At 35.8% G+C, this 15619-nt stretch overlaps 1 protein-coding gene and 1 pseudogene across 4 annotated transcripts in view; both read left to right on the plus strand.

Annotated features, from left to right (window-relative positions):
- The window catches only part of CADM2 (cell adhesion molecule 2), a 1117362-nt gene that overhangs the window by 1048628 nt on the left and 53115 nt on the right, over window positions 1-15619 (plus strand). The window lies entirely within an intron of this gene.
- On the plus strand, window positions 6498-12175 carry LOC739981 (52 kDa repressor of the inhibitor of the protein kinase-like; annotated as a pseudogene).

Genomic DNA, 15619 nt, shown 5'->3' on the forward strand with positions numbered 1-15619 from the left:
AGTTTTTATGGCTGAATGGTACTCCGTTGTGTATATGTACCACATTTTTTAATCCATTCATCTGTTGATGGACATTGAGGTTGCTTCCAAATCTTAGCTATTGTAAACAGTGCTACAACAAACAAAGGACCAGGAATTATTTTACTACCCAATTTTTGCTAATTTTTGTAAGCAGTATTTTTTGGAAAATGACCACATTTTCAAGGAATTAATATGGGATGTTCCTCTCTTGAAATGTAGTCTAGAGCTTTAACAGAAAGGTGTCATCCTTGATGACAGAATACTCAACATGATGGCAGGATCTGGGCAGAGGGAGTTTAGAAGTACATATGTCTTGGTATTACATGGGCAATCCCTTCTCCACCAACAGATAAGCTGTGTGTGACCTGCTGAATGTGTGGAGCAGCACTCAACCTGTTGAAGGCTTTGATTTCTCTCTGTGCTAGAGGGTAATAAATGAAAACAAGATGAGACTTTGAAACCTCTAAGGCAGGCTTGTCTTTAGTCTGAATTTTCTTTTTTCTATTAGGAATAAGCTGCCACATGTAACAAGTGAGGACTCCCTAGAGCTTCAGATACCCTTGCCTGGGAACTACTTTGACCTCCTTAGAGACATGAGTAGGGTGTTTTGAGGACCATTCTGCTCCACAAATTCCTTTCGTGGCATCTTTCTAGAGCACTGGGTCTTACTAATTTAAGTATATTGGCTGGGCGTGGTGGCTCACACCTGTAATTCCTGCACTTTGGGAGGCTGAGGTGGGCAGATCACCTGAGGTCAGGAGTTCGAGACAAGCCTGGCCAACATGGTGAAACCCCATCTCTACTTAAAATACAAAAATTAGCTGGGCATGGTGACGGATACCTCTAATCCCAGCTACTCGGGAGGCTGAGGCAAGAGAATTGCTTGAACCCAGGAGGTGGAATTTGCAGTGGGCCGAGATCACGCTATTGCACTCCAGCCTGGGTGACAGAGTGAGACTACATCTCAAAAAATAAAAAATAAAAATAAATAAATAAATTAATTAATTAATTAACAAACCTATTGACTATTGACTTTTCTCCCACCCCCACCCTCCTCACCATTATCTCTCTACCACAATCTCCATTCTCCCGAAATTCTTATGTCCTGGTAACTGCCCAGGAACAGGATGGTCTTTACTATATTCCAGATTTCAGCAGTTTAATCACATTTATGTAAAGTATGCCTCTATTCAAAGCAGATTTGATAAGGCTTATCAAAATACATATAGTAAAAATGATCGTAACAATAATAGTGATAAAAAAAACAGCAGCCAGTGAAGGTGTACTTGGACAGAGAAAAGAAGGAAAGAAGAAACAATATGACACTGGGGAAAATGTTAATAGGTTGCTTTTAGCACATTCTAATAATCTGTGCACTGATTGTCATGAAACATATAAACTGAACTTTCCAGCAGCCGAGGTAAATAAATAAATATAGAATTTCACGTGGCGATGGAGGAGCTTGCCAGGTTGTTCTATTGCAATGGCCTGTGAGGTACCAGGTTTACCTCTTTTTGCCTAATTCACACTAATCTTTTGCTAAGCAAATGCCATTTAAAAGACATGAGGACTTTCTTGAAAGGGCAAATAAAAGAGGATTTGGCAGATAATTAAAGTGCTGTGGCTGGTGATTGGACCTCTCCAGCTTACACACCCTAAAGATTGCAATACTATCAAGACCAAGGAAATGTTTACATTACTATGGAGTTTCTGGCTTCTCTACAACTTTCAGTTTTAATGTCCTGTTCAGTAAGTGTGGAAAAAAAATAATGAAAGGCCATGGCATTTTTATAACAAACCATAAATATGGTATTTTTATCTTAAATTTCAGATAAGCAATGTCTTGTTCTTCGTTCTATTGAACATTTGCAAATTAATCTCAAACAGGTCAAAATACAGCTAAGAGGAAAAATTTTTAAGTATAGCTTAGAATTTGAAAGCAAATTTTCCTAACATGGCTAACCAGTTCATAATTTGGGAGTTCTAGATTCATGATGTCATGAAATTCCAGCTAACCACAGCATTCTCAAATATCAAGTGTAAGCTAATTTGACATGTGAAAATCAATTTTGTTTTCCAAAGGGTTATTCTAAAGGATAGTATTGCAAAATGTGAAACTGAATATCTTTTCTAGTCAAGGAAAATCTTACTTTGTAGACTGGGAATGAAAGACACGTGTAGCCTGTTTATTCCTTCATACCTGTAGCATAAAATACACTGGCTGCTGTCTTTAGCAGTTACATAACCAAACAAAAGAAAAATAGGACACCAAATCTTTAGGTCATCTATATAGCACGTTGACTATTATAACCATCTGATTGAAAAGTGTGAAAAAATATAAGTCAGTTTAGAATCATTCTAAATTATGTAATTTGAAAAAATGAAATTTGAACTCTTATCAAAACATTTTATGTGCATTTTGTTTATTAGCATAAACAAAAACACCAAACATTTATGATGTGTAATTCAATGCTGAGATGATGTAGAGGAAGGCAATACGTAATCTATGCAAACTGAAATGACAATTTCAAAGGATAGCAGAAAGTCCAGTCAACAAAGAGGATTTAGAGGGCTAAATTTTTCTTTGGAATCTTGACCTGTGCTAATTAAAAGGCAAAATGAACTATTGAATGCTTTTTTCTAGTTCAAAAACTATTTGGTTATGTATTTGACACAGGTGAATTTTTTATAATTTCGTTAATAAGGTTATCTTCTCTCAAATTATTGAGAAATATGCTTTTGAAATGCTATTAATTTTGACGATTTTTTCCAGTTTTCAACTACATGGATTATCATCTATAAAAGTTAAATAAACAAGCATCTTCTCAATGCGTTTGATGTAAAATGTTCTTTCTTTTCCCCAAATGTTCTCTTTTTCTATGAGAAAATAAAATTATTATAACAATGCAGGGTATTTGGCAGTGTAGCGCTCGCTGAAAATAAACACTAAATGGTATTGACTGCATACTGAAGGCTGAAGAGATTGAACCTTACAAGTTTAATAAATCCAGACTTGGTGTTATAGTGTGTGTGTGTGTGTGTGTGTATAAATATATATATGTGTGTATATATATGTATATATGTGTGTATATATATGTATATATATGTGTATATATATGTATATATATGAATATATGTATAAATATATGTGTGTGTGTATATATATATATATCCTTTCCAATATTTAAACAATCAAAAGCAAAATGGTATATACATACCTACAGTGATGACATTACCTATTTACATGAATTGTAAAAAATATTTGTTTCTCTGGAACCTGATCCTCAATTATTTCAGAAATTTAAGGGAGGAAAATCTGTTTGGAAGGCTTTGGAAAATTTATTTCATTGTTTTTTAGTATTTTTTTAGGAAGAAGATCACTTATTTTTGGAGTGCCAGCACCCTCTACTTCAGATAGGATACTTTTAAAGGAAGCGATGAAATCGTATTTTGTTAAAACTTGAAACAATAGTTATATAACATATTTTGTAGGTTTTACTATGCTTTGCCATTTTTATCTTATGAACTAGTTGACAATGTAACTATCTAATGACATAAACTGATACTTCTTTCTCAAAACATAAAAGCTTCTTTCTCCCCCATGGGCTGTTAAAAATTATTATTTTTTTAAGGTCACATAAGGATCGTGAAACTAGTTTCTAATTGGATTTCGTGTGTATATTCTTGAACTTTTAAAAATTATTTTTTAATTGACAAATAATATATATTTTAATTTATTTAAAAATTGTGTATATACAACATGATGTTTTGAAGTATATATACATTGAGAAATGGCTATATCTATCTAATAACAAATGCATTATGTCATATGATTATTTTGGGGGTAACACAACACAATTTTCGATATGTTGTGTTTAGGTAGTACCCTAAATGACGCCTTTTTTACTTGTTGATTGTCTTGGTGAAATTTGCTGTTCCTTCTAGGCCTACCTGGAAAGTCTGACATTAACTCTGCTCTATTTAATCTTCTAGTCATTTAATTTAAAGTAAATAGCAATGACGAAATAATATTTCATATTGATGACAGTATGAATTACAAAGATAGTTATTTGAAACCACATATCTAATATTACATATTGGAAAAACATATAGGGAATTACAATCCTGGACAGGTCAAATAATATTCATCTGAGTAAACTGAATAATAACAAAAATAAAGTAGATCTGATAGATGTACATACAATTCTGCTCTTCAAATAAAAAATATAACTGTTTATTCCCATGTAAGAGTAAACTTGTTTGTTTGTTTGTTTTTAAATCAATCTTCTGTTGAGTAGTAAAGAAATAACAATCAGTAAAAGAAAATGTAAAAGAGTTATGCACACTATTTTGTCTGGCACTAATTTAATAATCCTATAATGATAATAGAAGAAAAAATTTTAATGGCAATATAATGAATATTTAGGAATAACCTCTTGAGACAAATATACAAAATCTTCAATTAAAAAATACCTAGAAATAACAGCTAACCTAACAAATATATAAGCTCTGTTTAAAACCTTATTTAAAAGAAAATTTATGTGTCAAACATCTTCACTGGTGCAAATAAATATTGAAAGAAAGAAACAAATATTAAGAAAAAGTAATGAAAAATTTAAAAATAAATAGAACATAATAAAGATAAAATTAGAAATCAAATTGTAAAGCAGACTTTAGAATTTATAAAGTCAGTAAAATAATCCATAGCTTTAGAATCACTAGTTAATCCAACTAAGAAAAGAAAAATAAATTATTAATATGCACAAATAATCAAGAAATTAATTGCCAATAAGGATGAAATTAAAAGAATAGAAAGAAAATGCATTTTATAACTCTAGGCATAGATATTTGAAAATCTATGTGAAATAAATACACTTCTCTAAAAATATAAATTATAAAAAGTATTTATTAGAAAACAGAAAAATTACAGATAATGTGAAAAATATACCATTTATCGTATATCTACTGGTTGTATCAAAATGTAAAGAAACTGATCCGTTTTAAAACTGATTCCAGGCATGGAGAAGAAGCAAAGCTTCCCATTACTTTGTATAATGTCGCCACATCAGTAGCAAAGTCTTATAAAGACAGCATAGAGAAAGAAAATTGCAGATCAATTTTACTGAAATATTAATCAATTTTACTGCAATATTAATGCAAAAATCCTAAATGAAATACTAGCAAATACTATACAATCGTATACTAAAAGAATCACTAATCTTTACAAAGTAAGTTCATTCACACTAATTCAAATTTGTTTAATATTAAGAAATCCATCTATATAACTAACCATTTTAATCAGTTCATTGACTTGTAATTATGTTCATCTTAATAGATATTAAGTAGATATTTGAAAATTGGAAAACTCCATTCAAGAAACAAAACAAAACCTGTATAAGAATATGTATACCAAAGGCCGTTGCCACAATTAGTGGCAATACCCTTGCAATCTACCTATTAAAATTGGTGGAATTGGGGCGATAAGAAAAAGGAGAAGTAGGAAAAGAGAGATGGAGAAGAAGAGAAGGAAGAGTCAGAAAAAGGAAGAGCAATAGTAACAGGGTCCTAAATTTTAGAAGTCCTTGCACAATTGGGACAGCCAATGCCAACTGTATTTTACAAGAGGTGAATCTGTCATTCTTTCTTGCTGGTATAATTGAAAATGAGACTGTCCAAGAGAAATGTGTAAAAAAAGAAAAATGCTAGAAATAGGTAGAGATTCAGTAAGGTGGAAACGTACGAACATAAATTTAAAATGTAATAGCTTAGAAACCATAATGGGAATATAAGTGATTTAATTGTTAAAAAAAATATATAAAAAACCCTAGAGAGAAATAATAATGTTGTATAAACTTTAGAGGAATTCAAGTATACAATTAAGTAATTAAGAAGATACATTTTAGTATTGGATACTATTAAATAAGAAGATTCATTCTAGTGTTTAACATTTTATGTGTTATAAAATATTATCTTATATAAATATACTCATATGGAAATATTTATTACCCTTAGTTTGTGACTCCGTAAGGGACATAGCAATCAGCATTCTGTTAAATACATATGCTTTCCACATAACTATAACTCATATTAAAAAAATATATACAGCTGCCAAAATGTTTTCTATTTTAAAGTAATTGGTGTATCTCAATATGAAACATCTTCTCCTTTAAGCATTTATGTATGTATAGTTATTTTAGTAAATCAGTACAATGCATATTATAATAGAATAACATATATGAAAAGGTCCTGGTGTCATCTTGTCAATATGCTTTGTTTCAATTCTTTTGTTTGTTTGTTTGTTTGTTTGTTTTTTATTATACTTTAAGTTTTAGGGTACATGTGCACATTGTGCAGGTTAGTTACATATGTATACATGTGCCATGCTGGTGCACTGCACCCACTAACTCGTCATCTAGCATTAGGTATATCTCCCAGTGCTATCCCTCCCCCCTCCCCCCACCCCACCACAGTCCCCAGAGCCATAAAAAATGATGAGTTCATGTCCTTTGTAGGGACATGGATGAAATTGGAAATCATCATTCTCAGTAAACTATCGCAAGAACAAAAAACCAAACACTGCATATTCTCACTCATAGGTGGGAATTGAACAATGTTTCAATTCTAATTCATGCTCTTGTTGCTTTATTGTCTTGTTGTCATGGTCACACACAATAAATTACAATAAAGTTGGGCTTCTCGCCCGCCCGCCCCTCACCCGCGCGCCGGCCCTGCAGAGCCGGCCGACCTGGCTCTCCTCCGTGACCCGGACCAGCGGGCGGACTGCCCTGAGGAGGCCGGGAGCGGAGGGCTGGGCCAGCCAGCGGGCGGGCGAAGATGCCGAACTTCTGTGCTGCCCCCAACTGCACGCGAAGCGCACGCAGTCCGACCTGGCCTTCTTCAGGTTCCCGCGGGACCCGGCCAGATGCCAGGAGTGGGTGGAGAATTGTAGGAGAGCTGACTTAGAAGATAAAACACCTGATCGGCTGGGCGCGTTGACTCACGCCTGTAATCCCAGCACTTTGGGAGGCCGAAGAGGTCAGCAGATCGAGACCATCCTGGCTAACACGGTGAAACCCCGTCTCTACTAAAAATACAAAAAATTAGCCCGGCGCGGTGGCGGGCGCCTGTAGTCCCAGCTACTCGGGAGGCTGAGGCAGGAGAATGGCGTGAACCCGGGAGGCGGAGCTTGCAGTGAGCGGAGATCGCGCCACTGCTCTCCAGCCTGGGCGACAGCGAGACCCCATCTCAAAAAAAAAAAAAAAAAAAAAAAAAAAAACCTGATCAGCTAAATAAACATTATCGATTATGTGCCAAACATGAGACCTCTATGATCTGTAGAACTAGTCCTTATAGGACAGTTCTTCGAGATAATGCAATACCAACAATATTTGATCTTACAGTCATTTGAACAAACCACATAAGTAGACACAGAAAACGAATAAAAGAACTGAGTGAAGACGAAATCAGGACTGAAACAGAAAAATATTGATGAAACTTCTGAGCAGGAACAAAAACATAAACCAACAATAGCAATGCTCAGAACCCCAGTGAAGAAGAGGGTGAAGGGCAAGATGAGGACATTTTACCTCTATCCCTTGAAGAGAAGGAAAACAAAGCATACCTAAAATCTCTATTTGAATTATTGATTCTGATGGGAAAGCAAAATATACCTCTGGATGGACAGGAGACCGAAGAAATCCCAGAAGGTCTATTTACCCTAGATAACTTTCAAGCACTGCTGGAGTGCCAGATAAATTCTGGTGAAGAGGTTCTGAGAAAGCGCTTTGAGACAACAGCAGTTAACACGTTGTTTTCTTCAAAAACACAGCAGAGGCAGATGGTAGAGATCTGTGAGAGCTGTATTCGAGAAGAAACTCTCAGGGAAGAGAGAGAATCACACTTCTTTTCCATTATCACTGACGATGTAGTGGACATAGCAGGCGAAGAGCACCTAACTGTGTTGATGGGGTTTGTTGATGAATCTCATAGCCTAAGAGAGGAATTTATAGGTTTTCTGCCTTAAGAAGCTGATGCAGAAATTTTGGCTGTGAAATTTCACACTATGATAACTGAGAAGTGGGGATTAAATATGAAGCATTGCCGTGGTCAGGCTTACATTGTGTCTAGTGGATTTTCTTCCAAAATGAAAGTTGTTGCTTCTAGACTTTTAGAAAAATATCCCCAAGCTATCTACACACTCTGAACTTCCTGTGCCTTAAATATGTGGTTGGCAAAATCAGTACCTGTTATGGGAGTATCTGTTGCATTAGGAACAATTGAGGAAGTTTGTTCTTTTTTCCCTCGATCACAACTGCTTTTAGAACTTGACAATGTAATTTCTGTTCTTTTTCACAACGGTTAAGAAAGGGGTAAAGAACTGAAGGAAATCTGCCATTTTCAGTGGACAGGCAGGCATGATGCTTTTGAAATTTTAGTGGAACTCCTGCAAGCACTTGTTTTAGGTTCAGATGGTATAAATAGTGACACAAATATTAGATGGAATAACTGTACAGCTGGCAGAGCTTTTGTACTCTGCAGTGCAGTAACAGATTTTGATTTCATTGTTACTATTGTTGTTCTTAAAAATGTCCTATCTTTTACAAGAGCCTTTGGGGAAAATCTCCAGGGGCAAACCTCTGATGTCTTATTTGCAGCCGGTAGCTTGACTGTAGTACTGCATTTACTCAACGAAGTGATGGAAAATATTGAAGTTTATCATGAATTTTGGTTTGAGGAAGCCACAAATTTGGTAACCAAACTTGATATTCAAATGAAACTCCCTGGAAAATTCCACAGTGCTCACCAAGGTAACTTGGAATCTCAGCTAGCCTCTGAGAGTTACTATAAAGAAACACTAAGTGTCCCAACAGTGGAGCACATTATTCAGGAACTTAAAGATATATTCTTAGAACAGCACCTCAAAGCTCTTAAATGCTTATCTCTGGTACCCTCAGTCATGGGACAACTCAAATTAAATACACCGGAGGAACACCATGCTGACATGTGTAGAAGTGACTTACCCAATACTGACACACTCTCAGCCAAGCTTTACTGTTGGAGAATCAAATAGAAACACAGGAGGAAAGATATAGAGCTTCCATCCACCATCTATGAAGCCCTCCACCTGCCTGACATCAAGTTTTTTCCTAATGTGTATGCATTGATGAAGGTCCTGTGTATTCTTCCTGTGATGAAGGTTGAGAATGAGCGGTATGAAAATGGACGAAAGCGTCTTAAAGCATATTTAAGAAACACTTTGACAGACCAAAGTTCGAGTAACTTGGCTTTGCTTAACATAAATTGTGACATAAAACACAACCTGGATTTAATGGCGGACACACACGTTAAACCCTATACAAGTAAGTCAGAGCTTCCCACAGATAATTCCAAAACCATCGAAAATACCTAGGAGACTTTTAAAAATAGGCCTTCTTATATTTGATATTTTAAAGAAAAGCCATATGGTGTATGTAAACCTCTTAAATCACTAAATGTCTTTGCCTATAGAACTCCATTGAATACATTAGCCATTGATAATGTACCTGTTTAAATGGCCCCTGTTTGAACTCTCAGGCTTTGAAAACCTACCTGTCCTTCCAGAAGAGAACATTGAAAGTGCCATGTTTCCTTCTGTGTGTACTCTGCTGATGGCACTCTGGAATTGTTTTAGTTAGGTCATTTTAGACATAGCATTTATTATCACTGTGGATCTCTACTTGTTGGGTGTTACGAATTCTTTGAAGAAGTATGTTTTGAAGAGGTGCGGGAGGAAGGAATACATTTTATAAAATGTTATAGTGACACCCACAGTTGACCTTTGACTAATAGGAGTTTTAAGTATGTTAAAAATCTCTCCTGGACAGTTACAAGAAATTACCGGAGAAAAGCTTGTGAGCTCGCCAAACAAGGATTTCAGTGCAGATTTTGTCTTTCTCTAACTTAAAGGAGCAAATGACAGGTAAAATTTGAATGGAAGAGCCTGGCGTTGTTCTACATCTCGTTGTTGCTGTTTACATTCCTTTGTGGAGCCTACATCTTCCTAAGCTTTTTAGCCGGTGTATGTTGAACACTTCTGTTTCATGGTTAAGACGGAATCAGAGGCCATGGGTACTGACAACTGACTTGTCTGTTTTCTTTCTGTCTTTTTCCATGACTCTTACCTACTGCCTCATCTTGATTTATAAGCAAAACCTGGAAAACCTACAAAAATAAGGATTGTGGTTTATCTAGAAAACTATGGAAAACATTGCTGTTATTTTTGATGAAGAAAATCCATTTTGTATAGTTTATTTCAATCAAAACAAAATGTGAATTTTGTTTAAAAATGGAAAAAAGAAACTTAATCATTTTATTCACTAAAGAAAAAATAATTTATGAGCTTCTTGAAATTTTACTATCATGTAATTAACTCATGTCAGTCTTTTGATACACTTTTTTTTAGTACATTCTAATACTATAGTGGTAAAGTACATAAATGGAAATTTATGTATATTAGGGTGAAACAAGTAAACAGAGGGAAATAATATATAAAACATGTTATAGAGCTACTACTTGGGAATGTATGCAAACATCTACCTATATCTTTTTATATTTAATTACTAATAAGCATCTTGCATATGATAAACTGTTAGAATTATTTCTTGTACCAATCTATCTCTTAAAAGTTTTCTAGATAAGAGAATAAGAGAAAATTGTGCAACATATTTTCTAACTTTGCTGAAATTATTTTGAGTTAGAGGTTAATGACATGTAAGGAAAAAATTACGATGAAATAAGAGGAAAATATAATTAAATGATAGTAATGTGCTACCAGTTGTTTAACTTCCACCTCTTTTTTCCTTTAGGAAAAAGCTAGCACAAATTTTGTTAATCACAGGCCAACACATTATCCTTCTCTGCAGAAGTTTCAAAGGTGCGGGGAGGTGAAAAACTTAAGTTGACCCTTTCATTGCCTCTGAAAGTAATTTCTATAATCTTAACCTCCTGAATTCAGTCTCTGGCATTTTATGATAATGTTAACACTTAGGGAAATCATGTTTTATTCATATTTAATGATGATTAATATGTCGCTGCTATATAATCAAGATAAAATAGACTAGTTTCCAAAAGTGTTCTTTTTTATAACAAAGAAAACAGAAATTACTAAGGATTCAATGAGGGATTTAAAACAACTTTAAATTCAACAAAATAATTATTTTAAAACTTTCACTGATTTTTTTAAAAATCTGAACTTTGAGAATACTTAGATAGAAAAACAAAATTTCATTTGTTTCAAAAGAAGAAAATCAATCCAATAGAAAAATACAATAATCATTTTCTAACCACTGTATATCAAACAGTTGTGCTTATTGCTTTAAGCTTTTACAGACCCATTTCTGTGCCATCAAGCTAATATGGGTTCATACTACTCTGGACAAGCTGGAAAAAAAAATGTGTGTATATATATGTGTGTGTGTGTATATATATATATATATAATTTACACTATATAAATATGAGGCAATATGTTACAATAACATAAGTATGGGACAATCTAGAAAATATATCCCTTTGAGTCCTAAAGAGTTCTATGATTTGGTCAAATAGATGTTATTCCTATGCTCCTAGACATGTTTTACTAATTATTTACACAAGAGCTCAAAATTGTTTGATTTCTGAAGAAAAATTGTAAAATATTTTTACTTGATCATAAAATAATTTAGCAAGTACTGTTAGGAAGAAAAGTATTTTTTGGCTGGTCATGGTGGCACATGCCTGTAATCCAGCATTTTGGGAGGCCAAGACCCGCAGATCGCTTGAGCCAGGAGTTGGAGAGCAGACTGGGAAACTTGAGGAATCCGGCCTCTACAAAAACTGCAAAAATTAGCCGTGCGCGGTAGCATGCACGTGTAGTCTCAGCTCTTCAGGAAGCTGAGGTAGGAAAGTCACCTAAACCCAGAAGCAGAGGCTGCAGTAAGCCGAGACTGTGCCACTGCACTCCAGCTTGGGCGACACCAGGAGACCCTGTCTCCAAAAAAAAAAAAGAAAGAAAAAGAAGAAAAAAGGGATTTCTTTTGTGTGTTAAATTGCAATTGGCTTAGGAAAAATTATGTTATGTGTACCCTTAAAAACTTTTTTCTTTTTTTTTTTAATAAAGTCTTTTATTTATTTTATTTTATTTTTATTTTTTTATTATACTTTAAGTTTTAGGGTACATGGGCACATTGTGCAGGTTAGTTACATATGTATACATGTGCCATGCTGGTGCGCTGCACCCACTAACTCGTCATCTAGCATTAGGTATATCTCCCGATGCTATCCCTCCCCCCTCCCCCCACCCCACAACAGTCCCCAGAGTGTGATATTCCCCTTCCTGTGTCCATGTGATCTCATTGTTCAATTCCCACCTATGAGTGAGAATATGCAGTGTTTGGTTTTTTGTTCTTGCAATAGTTTACTGAGAATGATGATTTCCAGTTTCATCCATGTCCCTACAAAGGACATGAACTCATCATTTTTTATGGCTGCACAGTATTCCATGGTGTATATATGCCACATTTTCTTAATCCAGTCTATCATTGTTGGACATTTGGGTTGGTTCCAAGTCTTTGCTATTGTGAATAATGCCGCAATAAACATACGTGTGCATGTGTCTTTATAGCAGCATGATTTATAGTCCTTTGGGTATATACCCAGTAATGGGATGGCTGGGTCAAATGGTATTTCCAGTTCTAGATCCCTGAGGAATCGCCACACTGACTTCCACAATGGTTGAACTAGTTCACAGTCCCACCAACAGTGTAAAAGTGTTCCTATTTCTCCACATCCTCTCCAGCACCTGTTGTTTCCTGACTTTTTAATGATCGCCATTCTAACTGGTGTGAGATGGTTATCTCATTGTGGTTTTGATTTGCATTTCTCTGATGGCCAGGGATGATGAGCATTTTTTCATGTGTTTTTTGGCTGCATAAATGTCTTCTTTTGAGAAGTGTCTGTTCATGTCCTTTGCCCACTTTTTGATGGGGTTGTTTGTTTGTTTCTTGTAAAGTTGTTTGAGTTCATTGTAGATTCTGGATATTAGCCCTTTGTCAGATGAGTAGGTTGCGAAAATTTTCTCCCATTTTGTAGGTTGCCTGTTGACTCTGATGGTAGTTTCTTTTGCTGTGTAGAAGCTCTTTAGTTTAATTAGATCCCATTTGTCAATTTTGGCTTTTGTTGCCATTGCTTTTGGTGTTTTAGACATGAAGTCCTTGCCCATGCCTATGTCCTGAATGGTAATGCCTAGGTTTTCTTCTAGGGTTTTTATGGTTTTAGGTCTAACGTTTAAGTCTTTAATCCATCTTGAATTGATTTTTGTATAAGGTGTAAGGAAGGGATCCAGTTTCAGCTTTCTACATATGGCTAGCCAGTTTTCCCAGCACCATTTATTACATAGGGAATCCTTTCCCCATTGCTTGTTTTTCTCAGGTTTGTCAAAGATCAGATAGTTGTAGATATGCAGCGTTATTTCTGAGGACTCGGTTCTGTTCCCTTGATCTATATCTCTGTTTTGGTACCAGTACCATGCTGTTTTGGGTACTCTAGCCTTGTAGTATAGTTTGAAGTCAGGTAGCATGATGCCTCCAGCTTTGTTCTTTTGGCTTAGGATTGACTTGGCGATGCGGGCTCTTTTTTGGTTCCATATGAACTTTAAAGTAGTTTTTTCCAATTCTGTGAAGAAAGTCATTGGTAGCTTGATGGGGATGGCATTGGATCTGTAAATTACCTTGGGCAGTATGGCCATTTTCACGATATTGATTCTTCCTTCCCATGAGCATGGAATGTTCTTCCATTTGTTTGTATCCTCTTTTATTTCCTTGAGCAGTGGTTTGTAGTTCTCCTTGAAGAGGTCCTTCACATCCCTTGTAAGTTGGATTCCTAGGTATTTTATTCTCTTTGAAGCAATTGTGAATGGGAGTTCACTCATGATTTGGCTCTCTGTTTGTCTGTTGTTGGTGTATAAGAATGCTTGTGATTTTTGTACATTGATTTTGTATCCTGAGACTTTGCTGAAGTTGCTTATCAGCTTAAAGAGATTTTGGGCTGAGACAATGGGGTTTTCTAGATATACAATCATGTCGTCTGCAAACAGGGACAATTTGACTTCCTCTTTTCCTAATTGAATACCCTTTATTTCCTTCTCCTGCCTAATTGCCCTGGCCAAAATTGACACCCTAACATCACAATTAAAAGAACTAGAAAAGCAAGAGCAAACACATTCAAAAGCTAGCAGAAGGCAAGAGATAACTAAAATCAGAGTAGAACTGAAGGAAATAGAGACACAAAAAACCCTTCAAAAAATTAATGAATCCAGGAGCTGGTTTGTTGAAAGGATCAACAAAATTGATAGACCGCTAGCAAGACTAATAAAGAAAAAAAGAGAGAAGAATCAAATAGACGCAATAAAAAATGATAAAGGGGATATCACCACCGATCCCACAGAAATACAAACTACCATCAGAGAATACTACAAACACCTCTAGGCAAATAAACTAGAAAATCTAGAAGAAATGGATAAATTCCTGGACACATACACTCTCCCAAGACTAAACCAGGAAGAAGTTGAATCTCTGAATAGACCAATAACAGGAGCTGAAATTGTGGCAATAATCAATAGCTTACCAACCAAAAAGAGTCCAGGACCAGATGGATTCAGAGCCGAATTCTACCAGAGGTACAAGGAGGAACTGGTACCATTCCTTCTGAAACTACTCCAATCAATAGAAAAAGAGGGAATCCTCCCTAACTCATTTTATGAGGCCAGCATCATTCTGATACCAAAGCCAGGCAGAGACACAACAAAAAAAGAGAATTTTAGACCAATATCCTTGACGAACATTGATGCAAAAATCCTCAATAAAATACTGGCAAAACAAATCCAGCAGCACATCAAAAAGCTTATCCACCATGATCAAGTGGGCTTCATCCCTGGGATGCAAGGCTGGTTCGATATACGCAAATCAATAAATGTAATCCAGCATATAAACAGAGCCAAAGACAAAAACCACATGATTATTTCAATAGATGCAGAAAAAGCCTTTGACAAAATTCAACAACTCTTCATGCTAAAAACTCTCAATAAATTAGGTATTGATGGGACGTATTTCAAAATAATAAGGAGCTATCTATGACAAACCCACAGCCAGTATCATACTGAATGGGCAAAAACTGGAAGCATTCCCTTTGAAAACTGGCACAAGACAGGGATGCCCTCTCTCACCATTCCTATTTAACATAGTGTTGGAATTTCTGGCCAGGGCAAAAACTTTTTTTCTTTTGAGACAGAGTCTTATTCTGTCACCCAGGTCACACAGGCTGGAGTGCAGTGATGAGATCTCGACTCACTGCAACCTCCGCCTCCCAGGTTTAAGTGATTCTCGTGCCTCAGCCTCCTAAGTAGCTGGAATTACAGGCATCCACCACCACGCCCAGCTAATTTTTGTATTTTTAGTAGAGATGGGGTTTTGCCATGTTGGCCAGGCTGGTCTCGAACTCCTGACCTCAAGTGATTTGCCTGCCTCAGCCTCCCAAAGTGCTGGGATTTCAAGTGTGAGTCACCACGCCTGGCCAAAACTGCTTTTT

Source organism: Pan troglodytes, chromosome 2, assembly GCF_028858775.2.
Source record: "Pan troglodytes isolate AG18354 chromosome 2, NHGRI_mPanTro3-v2.0_pri, whole genome shotgun sequence".
Lineage (NCBI taxonomy): Eukaryota > Metazoa > Chordata > Mammalia > Primates > Hominidae > Pan > Pan troglodytes.